This window comes from Vanessa atalanta, chromosome 13 (assembly GCF_905147765.1).
Source record: "Vanessa atalanta chromosome 13, ilVanAtal1.2, whole genome shotgun sequence".
NCBI classification, from domain to species: Eukaryota; Metazoa; Arthropoda; class Insecta; order Lepidoptera; family Nymphalidae; genus Vanessa; species Vanessa atalanta.
In genome coordinates this window covers 3,554,318-3,565,301 of record NC_061883.1, presented here as the reverse complement: position 1 = coordinate 3,565,301, position 10,984 = coordinate 3,554,318, and the positions used below count along the sequence as shown (strand labels likewise).

Here is a 10,984-nt window from a genome sequence, read left to right as displayed (position 1 = left end):
TCCGAATATAAATTCTTGTTTGAAACGCATCGTACATCAATATTTGCTATCGAGACCTAATTCGAACGTAGACAAGATATTATGCGTCGTACGCAACTATTAAACTTTAATATTAATATAAAAACTGCAACGTCTGAAAGAATGCGAACGCTATACATCTCACTCTAGCGTCCAGTGCGAAGGCATTCGCGCCACGACAATTGAGTTGAGTTGAATTGAATTGAGTCGGTTAAACTGTAAAAATGGTGCGGGCGGGCATAGCCGCGCGAGAAAGAGACGAACGAAAGGCGGGTTGGCCGAGACCGCTGCCTTCTTCTCCTCGACTTACGCCGAGTCGCGACTAGTGAACGTCAGCGTACTGACGTGGACGGCCGTATACGCGTTCGCCCGTTTCGTTTGACAGCCACAGAAAAAAAAACATTTCGCGCGACTTTTGACAGATAATATCAAACTTTTTAGTGAGTTCGAAAATTGGACAGATTGTACAAGTGTGGTTTATTATTTTCTGAACAAGGAGATATATTTGCAGTGTATTTATTATCGGCTTGGAGTGGCCGTTGAAACGCTATAAAGTGATGAATCAGCGAACGCCGGCTAATTAACAACTGTTCACTGTTACGAAAACAAATCCAAGCACCTCAACGTCTTAACAATTGAATATTGTAAGTACTATTTTTTTTTTTCATTCATTAATTTATACATAGTTTTAAGTAATTAAAATTTCATACAAAAGAATTATATACATATTTATATATAACGTAATACTTATACATATATAAGTTTTCCTTGATTTCAGAAATAATTATATTGTCACATTTTACATTCGTTGTAAATATTAATATACCCTCCAAAAATTTAAACTTCTAGAATATATCTTAAGAAAATTTAGAAGAAAACCAAATGAAATGATAATAGAAACATGTCAAAGATAGAAAATAATTTGCAATAATATAATAATGTATATTATTAATTATTAGAAAAAAAAAGTCGAGTCGAAGATTTAAATAAGGTCCCGTGTAAAAAGTTTCTTTGCACAGTTACGATGAAATATTATCAAGTAAATTTCGTTCGTTTAAAAAAGGAGAGGTGATGTTTTTCGCGATTAAGAGGAAAACTTGTATCTGGGCGGGGCGAAGCGGCAACAGCTGATTGGTTCAGTCCGTCATGTGTTCAGTTTTTCTGTAGGTATTTTTTATACGTTTTTGTTTTCACGTGAAACCCACGCTGTAGTGGAAATTTTAATATGATGTATATAAGAGCTATGTACTGAAGTTAGTGATGTAGGTATTGTTGGACTATTGGCGGCAAGTTCATTTTTTATTTTGTTAAAAATATTAGAATAATAAATATTTACATACATATTGAAATCTACTTTTAATTATTAAATTAATGCTTTTTGATTTTTATTCACTAATAAACAAGTAATTTGGTTTATTTAAACATATATAATAAAATAAGAAAAAAAGCATTTATCATTATCGTTTTTGTAAAAATGTTCAGTTTTAAAAATACGAGAATAGTTATTAAAATTCACGATAAAAAAGGAAAAAAATAGATTAATAAAAATAATGTGCAAGGCTAAAATAGTTTATGTAATAGGTAGATAATATTAATTTAAATATTATTTTCAATATATTATATGATATAATATTATATATACAATAACTCGACATAATATATAAAAAAAAATGTTTCAAAATTCTTATTCAACAATTTATTTGTTTAATGTAACTAGACTGCAATCTAATTGCGAGCAAAAAAATTGAACTCGTGTCTATAGTCAAGTGATGTAGAAAAACGTATTCGAATGCTTGAATAAATTAGTCTTTAAAGAAAACAATTATTCAATAATTCGAACACTATTTTTTGTAGCAATATATATCGTGATATTAATTACACGTGATTTATAAAAAATATCAATTCGTCCTATAGGACTAATTTATAAAATAGGATATTTATAAATAATAAATAGGTACATACCAATATTTAAAAAAATAAATTAAAACATTTGAAAAACGAATTGTATCTTTCAAAAACTCAATAAAACGAAAAAAGGATTTTCTTATAAAATAGAATATTTTTTTATATATACCTAGTTACCTATGTTTAAAATAATATAAAACTTTGAAACTAGAACTATTAATAAACGTTTCAATTAAGAAATAACAACACAGTACGACTCAAGATATGAATAAAAAATATTTGAAATTCAAACCAACTGACGAACAAAGATTGAAATTCAAATTTTCAATTCTTTAAAACTATCCGTTTCTATTTCTATCTGATCACATCACTATTCCTCTAAATTCTTCGTTCATTGCGCTTAATTAATATCACACTCATGAGTCAGTATCTCATCTTCATTGCTCTGAATCATTTAATTGTACCACGCCATCCTCTTGACGCGGTGATTGTACCAAAATATAACATTTCATATAATCTTAGATTAATGCGAAATTAATCTTTTAGAACATCCAAAGTATATTATGCAAACGCGTGTAGTAATCTATCGCTTTGCTTTTTACTGGACCCTTTTACATTACATTTGTATGTGTGTGTGTGGAGAATACCTTTGTGTTTATTTTTCTTGAAATTAAATAAGAGCACATATATAATAAATCGATCGGTTTTATGAAACAAAAGTATAAGTATATATTTTTTTTTATTTATAACTTTTTAAGAACTAAATTCAAATTGAAAATAATTGTCTCAATTGATTTAATTCAATTTGTTTCGGAATGAAAGAGCATCACTAGAAACATATGTCTTTACCACACAATATATACTTTAAACTATGTAAAATTCTGTGTCTATATATGTACTATAGGATAAATATTGTATAATTATAGCATGCCCCCAGCATCTCCCTATTTTTTAACGTAAGTACGTAAAGGAGCAGTAACATCTTACCATTTTACGACAAACTGAACACCGTCTCGACATCAAGTTTTATAACCGTTCGAACAATTACATCTAATCAGTCCAGTCTTTCCTCTCATTTCCTCACATTTTTCAGCAACCGACGAGAGTGGGAGAGATAGAGCGACTCCGCTACGCCCATCAATGTCTAATTGCTTTTATTATTTTAAGGCATCGTAATCATTATGGCCGCAATAAAAATTGTAATTACTTCTCATTAGTTCAATTAAGAATTTTCTAGACACGGTATAGTTGATATGTTGATTGCAAACGTACAGTGATGTATTGTTGAGAAAGCGGGATTTTATTGTTATTACGGTAATAACAAGAAAATTTGTCTATGGGTAATATCCTATAGCGATTATAGTAATAAATTATACGTATCAGATACGGTTCATATCAATCAATATTAATGATCGATACGAAATATGGAACTAATTGTTTATTTTTTAAATCTTGAAACGATTATAAATCCCACCCTCAGGCCTCGGTATAATGGCATTATGCTTTAAAACGCGCCAACTACACTTCATATATTAATAAGAAGTTGATACTGTTTTCAATTTATTTTAAATTAAAGTCAATTATATTTAAACCTTTCTAGAATCAAATTCGATTTTTAAAAACCTTCAGTAGTTCTGAAGGTTACTGAAATATCATCATTGAAATTATAGAAAAGATTTACTAATACATTTTATAATCCATAAATTACAATAAGTATTATATTTGAAATTAATTTATAAAAACAAATGAAAATAAAATTTAAATCGAACACCACACAAACAAATCACGTACATCATAAGTACGAGCGTGAAAAACTTCAACTTACTTAAGTGAAAAGTTACACGCACGTGGATAACACGTGGCGAGGGAAAAACGCGCAGCCCCGCGCTCGCCTCCCCCGCGCGACTTCCTAAACGAACCGCGGGAAGATACGCGATTGCCTGTTTGAATTTCGAACATGATCTACGCTTATGAAACAAATCATTGTATGAAGTTTGAATTCAGAATTTAATAAAATAAATTGAATTTAAATAAAAAGTATTACTTATGACTATATTCACGATTTTTTTTTAAATTAATTTTAGAATTAATATCCTTACTATAATTATAAAAAGTTTGAAATTTAACGAAACGTAAAAAAATGCTTTTGTACTTTGAAAAAAAAAGTAATGAAGCTTATTTCAAATAACATGGAGGCTATTACTAAAATTATAAATAGGTATTATATTTCCATTTAAAAATCTAGCGATAAGTGCATTTGGTTTTTACATAATTTGTTGATTTTTTAAGAGAATCGATTAATGAATTTATTATAAAGGTAAACCTAGATTAAAAAAGTAATTAACAATAGCTCAGAAGTCCTTGAATATTTTTATTTTATGACCAGTAAAATAAATACGAAACAAAAAAAAAGACATTTTTCAAATTAAATTCTTAATACAATAATTAAAAGCTTATATCCTTGTTTGACCTCCACATAATCGTTTATTTTAAATTAAGTTAATCTCATGATATTACCAAATTAGATTCGCATATTAAAATTAATTTGTATCTATAAAACATTTTGGATGAGTATAATTAACCGATCTTAAAACTTAATTGCGAAATTATTAATTTATAATAATTTATCGAAATATAAAATGAAAATGACATTGGACACGTTAATAGGAGTTTAGTTGATTTCGATTAATATGACACAGATATTAATTATAAAAATCTTTATAAAAATATTATTTTGATCGATTCTTTTTTTAAAGAGATTTTATTTTTAATCTATTCTAAAATAAATGAGGCGACGATTTCTTTTTATACAGCCCACCTGAATAAACTGCTAAACCAATATAACCATAAAATTTACATCAGAAGATGTAGTGCGTTTCAGATACAATTTAAGTGTATAGCGTATCAATCGCTTTAAATTTAAAAAATAAACGTGAAAAGCGCCAATTTTCATCTTATCCTATTTAATATATTGAAATAGTTTAATATTGCAAATTGCAACCACAGAGTATGTAAATCTTTGATCTCACTGGTATTCATTGTGCTGAACTTTTGTAGCACAGTCTCTAAAGTAATTTGAAAGGACATGATACATTGCTTTCTCTTTTTCAAGAATAGAGGTGAAAAGGATACCAATATCGTTGACTTGTTATGTTTAGAAGGTATTGCCTCATTGATGAAAAGGCTTATACGCCTTCCGATTCCAAGGTCATGGAATTTAAATCATGGTCTAGTCACGAAAACAGTTATTGAGTCAAGAAATTCTAGTTCTAAGTCTATATAAGGGTTGACATTTGGCACTATATACATTCCCGTGAAAATATAGAATGTTCCTGTGTTTGCGATCACCCATCACAGTTCCACTCATCCGTCCCGCCGACGTCCCGTCGTCGAGAACAACCGTGGCGGGAATCGGTCAGAACTACATGTTATAAAATAGTTATTTTTGACTTGCCAAATGACAATAAAATACAAGTAACCTACAGACGAGACCGTTTTTTATCGTGTTGTTGATTTTTGATTTAATTTTTAATTACTATTAGAGTAAAGATGATATTTTCGCTTGTGAAAATTTTAAGAATCGATTTCTGTCCGACTGCTGTAACTGTGTATGAATTAATCGATTATAATATTAAGTGTATTGAAATAACACGTTTAAAAATTTTATGTCACTTGATCATTAAATTAATTATCATATTTAAATACGATACCTTAACTTAATTAGATTTTAATTTGAAATATATTGTAAATACAATATAGGATAAAATTAATGCTGAGAAAATCTCGAATTAGATGCAAATTTTCGTAACATTTATTTAAAAATCTGAGATAGTATTTATTATTTTTTGTTTGAGGTAAGTATTTGAAGAGCGCGTGATAAATAGGAGAATAATGAAAGTAACGTAGATCATTAATTCATAAAAGCTTACGTCAGTAAATAATATAATAGATAAAAAAAAAATATTGAATTACCAGTTCTTTTTTGTTTTTTTTTTTTTAAATTTTTAATGATTAATCATTAAAAACTTATTGATTTATTATATACTACATGTTACATTAAAGAAAGTAAAAAAAAAATAAAGTGACAATGTAATCCGTCAATGTGTGTATTTTTAATCTGTTATAATATATATTTTTTTCATCTGTGGCAGTCGTGGCGCTAGTCCCAGCACGGCGGCAAGCTGTTTTACCCCTACCTGAAAACGTCATCCCTACAAAGGGACTTCCTTTTTGCCAGTGGCTCCGGTAAGTCGCAATTTTATTAATTATAATACATTCTTTAGTATAAATAATACAATAATTATGGTAATTATTTAAGATTTTAAAAAGTTTCTTACTTGATTGATTAAATCGAAACTTTTATAGGTTTATTAAGATATCTGTTGGAAATGACAACTTTTTTTTTATGATCAACCGATTTAAATTTAGAATTATATAAAATGATTATATGTACAGTCTGGAACGTCTTCTAGCTAGTAACATATTATCCTTCGCGTTCTTGAACTAACGAACTCCATTTCCAAAACGAGAATGTTCAATGTTCATACAAGTGGCTATGATTTAATATATAACGACATTGCTTTATTGATGAAATATTTGATTATGGCAATTAATAACTATTACGTGGCACACTTCGTATAACGTGAAAGCTGATACGTCCTCAAACTAAGCCTCGCTATCCGGAATGACACCAGCGTCTAAAATATAAGTTCATCTTTAAATTGCCAAGTACTTGACATTATACAAGAAGACATATTCGATTTATAATAAAATAGTTCTATTTATGAAATAATAATTTTTATTGCAATATTTTTCATTTAAAATTTTGTATAATAGGTTGTCTAGGTAAAAGATACGTTGATTCTGTTTATATAGTTAGAAATTAGTTTATAGCTCTTAGTGACAAATTTATCATTTTATACGAATGCTTATCAAAAACCATCCTTAAACTGTTCTCAGTTCTCTGTTCAGCAATATTATCACTGTACCATTTTAATTTTTTTCATATTACTGCCCATTTAAACTCAATACATATGATATTTAAAATTTAATTATACATTCGGTAATGATGAACAAAAATAAATTTATTACAAATAAAAATAAAAATCACTTTAAAAAAAAATATTTTTTTGTTAACGGTAGTGAAATTCAAAGAACACACATGTTAACGGTGATTATACTGTCAATGCATAAATTAAACGCACGATAATGATAGTGGAACATCTGTGAAGTATTTCAACTTAATCTCCGGTTATCGTTCCTATAATAGTTAAAAGGGCCTTCGAAGCTATAAAAATTGATCTTAGTTTGTTTGTTCATAAAAATATTACAATAAGTATAAATCACGACGCTTCGAGTGAAGTGTTTATTGTTAAAACAATTCAACTATTAAATTTGAACGGTGTAATTTTAGGGATTAAAATGAGTTTCTATTCAGGTCTATTCCTATAGAAATTTGTAGACGATACAAATTATTATTTTCCTTTTAGTTAACATTAAGAACGCTTGTAACTAAACATTAGTATCGGCATCCATACATTTTGATAATTAATAAGAAAGACTTTGTATAGTATCTATATATATATAGGAATAATGCCTTGTAAATCCCACTGTTGGGCAAAAGCTTATTTTATATAGTTACACTTACAAAATTTTCCAATAAAAATAACTAAACACTTTCTTTATTCAATACACAACAACCACTTAATGGTATGTGACCATGGTTGTCCGTAGACATTGCCGTAATAAGAAACTTTTACTCTTTCACTCTCTGGAACTGTAAGGATGTGAGAGAGTGACAAAACATAAACATTAAATCACCAAATACATGCATAGTATAGCAATTAAACCACGTAAACTTAACACAAAACATCATATTATGCCTGGACTCCTTATTCTTCTTCGTTAGTTCTTCTTCTGGTTTTCTCAAAAAATATCACAATAAATGCGGTACGTTGTGGTAACATGTTCCCCTACGAGTGTCTTTGAACGAGAATCTAATGCAATTAAAATGCCTCTAAGCATCCACCTAATTGGATGTCAAGCATAATACAACGATAATAGATTGTACACTTGACACAATCTTCGATTAACCGATTTAAAAATAGAACACTACGTTTTTTTCTATGAAAGTTTAGTATATGCTATACAATATTGACATCACTAATCATTGTCTCCATTGACAGAAAAAGAATAATTAAAAAAAAAAAAAAAAACAGTTGATATCATTTTATTGATAACGATTGATATTTTTATTGAATTGTAATTGATGAAATAATCAAAAAAAAAAGATAATCCGTTACATTTCGAGCGTATGTTTTGACATAAGAAAATTGAAATTCAAAATATTTAAAAATCGATCTTAGAAGTGAATAATCCGTATTATATAAAAATGACTCATGATCCTAGAATGACGTTAGCGTTTCGTTACTACTATTAGCCAAATTCAGAGTTGTTAAGAATAATTGTTTATATAGATGAGTATCCAGCCGCCACACTACATCGCAACCGACACGATTAGATCGCCTCCGAGAACCGCTCATAAATCCCTAACACAACCGCTCTGTTTAGTTTGGAAGCTTCCATCCCAGTAATTATACGATAATTCATACTTTAATAAATACTAATAAATCCTTCCCACACCGCCGCATTATCAACTATTACACGATGTAATTACAGACAATAAATTACCAAATAATACATCAATCAGATGTGTTATAATTTTTTTTATTTTTTTTTTATTCATCGGACGGCAGGCAATTTTATTAAAATTATATGCCGGTTAAATTGGGGTAGCTCGAGGCTAAGTCGGAACTTAATTATATAGGTAATGTTTAATGATATATCCTTATAATAAGCTACCTGATGTTCACGGCGCGTATAAATCAAATATTTCATTAAAATTCGAATCGCTCTCCCAACCCTTCATTCGGATACTGTTATTAGGGACGGTGGGATTGCTCGCGAATCGTCTGAAAACGCCAGAGTCTACTTTTCGATGAAAATAGCATTAACGTGGTGACGTTGATGAATGGGATCGATTTAGCGCGTGCATAATTATGTTTTTACGATACCCTATTTTACTTTAATCCAAGGATTTTTAATTAATTCGAAATTAGATGATTCACTCGTACGCTTGTGGCAACTTGCAGTCTTAACGTTTTTGCCTTCCAAAAAAAAAACATATAACCGAAGTGTAAAGAAAACTTAAATGCAAATTTAATGTTCAATGTCTTCTTTTGTAATTGGAATTTTATTTTGAAAATAGAATGAAAGTTAAACAAATGATATTATTAAGGATATTGAGGTGTGACATTAACGTCTGAAAGAAAGTAACACGTGATCCCAGTTTAATTAAACAGGTATTTAATAAACGCTACACATTCTGTTATTAAAAAACAATAGAAGCAATTTGTAATAATTTATTTCTGAAAATAGAACGAAAATAATAAAACTAAATTACGATACAAAAACAAAGTCTAAATATGCAAAAAATTCACCTGTAAAACAATAAATATTGCAATGGATACAAGTAATAGTGCATACAGTTTTTGCTAATTCGTTTCCCGACGTGGCCCGCGCAGTGTTGAACGTCGCCTCGGGCGGTACGGTCTGCAAAAAAGATAACACTAATGTTATATTTTATAAAATTCAATTATAATTATCTTTACAATTATTATCTAACATTATCTCATATTTGTAGATGTAAATAATAATAAAAAAGACAAATTACTTAATTTAAATAATGGTTATAGTCTTTTTATTAAAAACAAATTTAATACATAAAAATTAATTTCTGTGCAAATAAAAAAGTGTTAATAAGATTTTTTTATATAGATTTTTATTAATATATGCGATTAAATAATAAATATGTCTTATAAAAATAATTATTTTAATCAAACTAGTGCACAGTAATTACTAGTTCAGTTTGCCACATGCGTTGGAGCCGTAACTGCGGTTCGCGAGTATCCGAGTCCCATCACCTGGAGCGATAATTGACATAAAAACTAGAAGCTGGTTTAGTAATAAATTGTAATACTGACTTTATTGATAACTTGTACTTAAGATAGAAAGTAATAACTAAAATTGGTTGATAACTTAAGTATATACTAGATGAAGTAAATGTAAATTCAGTTTAATCAATTTTGTGTCATGGTAACGAAACGTTACCGTTATATCTTGCATTAAATCTAATACATAAAAGTATATGAAGACAACAAAAAAAGTTTTTAAAAGCACATTTTTTAAATTATTTTTAACAGAAATAAAATAAAATATATCTTAATATTTGTGTTGCTGTCTCTACATTCGGAGCGACCTTGGTTGTAATAGAGTGTTTTGTATTTTCAATTAAGCTAAGTGCATTGGCTTTTTAATTACGCCAATATTTGCTTTTTTAAACTTCACTTTATTTAACGATTACACTAAGTTTAAACAGTTTTAACAAAATGTTAAATGTAAGTTCTATCTAGGACTGGTACAACTTTTTGACCTAATTAGCTCTGATTTTCAAAGTATTGGGAAACGTAGCAGCTCGTAAATTCCCAAGTTTGGGCATAGGACATCTTTCGTCGGAAAAGGCTTGGAGCTTATTCCACCACGCTGCTCAAATGATAGTTGATGGACAATGTTCAAGGTTGGCCAAAGGTCTCTCGTACGAAAAAGGTTTGGAACTTATTCGGTGGGAAAAGGCAATCAGTATTATATATGACAAATTTCTGTTTCCTTATTGTGTTTTAATAAATTTTAATTAAATCACCGTGAAAGAAAACTCAAGTAATTGTTTGACCTTATTTTCTGTATAATCGGTTAGCCAGCAACACCGCAAATATAGATGCACTCTTTTATATTACTAATATGGAGGAAAGATGGGCCCATGCACAACGTCTTTATATCCTTGTACTACTATTATACTGGGACTTATGACAAATCTCAAAACTATACTTCACATTCAAACACATCGTTTAATATAAATAAAACCTTTGATGAATTTATTCACTTAACAAAATTAACGTTTTTGTTAAGATGAATAGGATAAAAAGCCCCCATGGTAATTTTAATT

The 10,984-nt window shown here is 28.9% G+C and overlaps 1 protein-coding gene across 5 annotated transcripts in view; it reads left to right on the top strand.

Moving 5' to 3' along the window:
* Positions 1-354: 354 nt before the first annotated feature.
* Positions 355-10,984, top strand: part of LOC125068257 (POU domain, class 6, transcription factor 2) — a 143,208-nt gene continuing 132,578 nt past the window's right edge. For all 5 annotated transcript variants that reach the window (XM_047677344.1, XM_047677345.1, XM_047677347.1 and 2 more), the window contains exons 1-2: positions 355-662; positions 6,075-6,168. The gene's annotated coding sequence lies outside the window, so the exon portion shown is untranslated. The remainder of the gene's footprint in view (positions 663-6,074; positions 6,169-10,984) is intronic.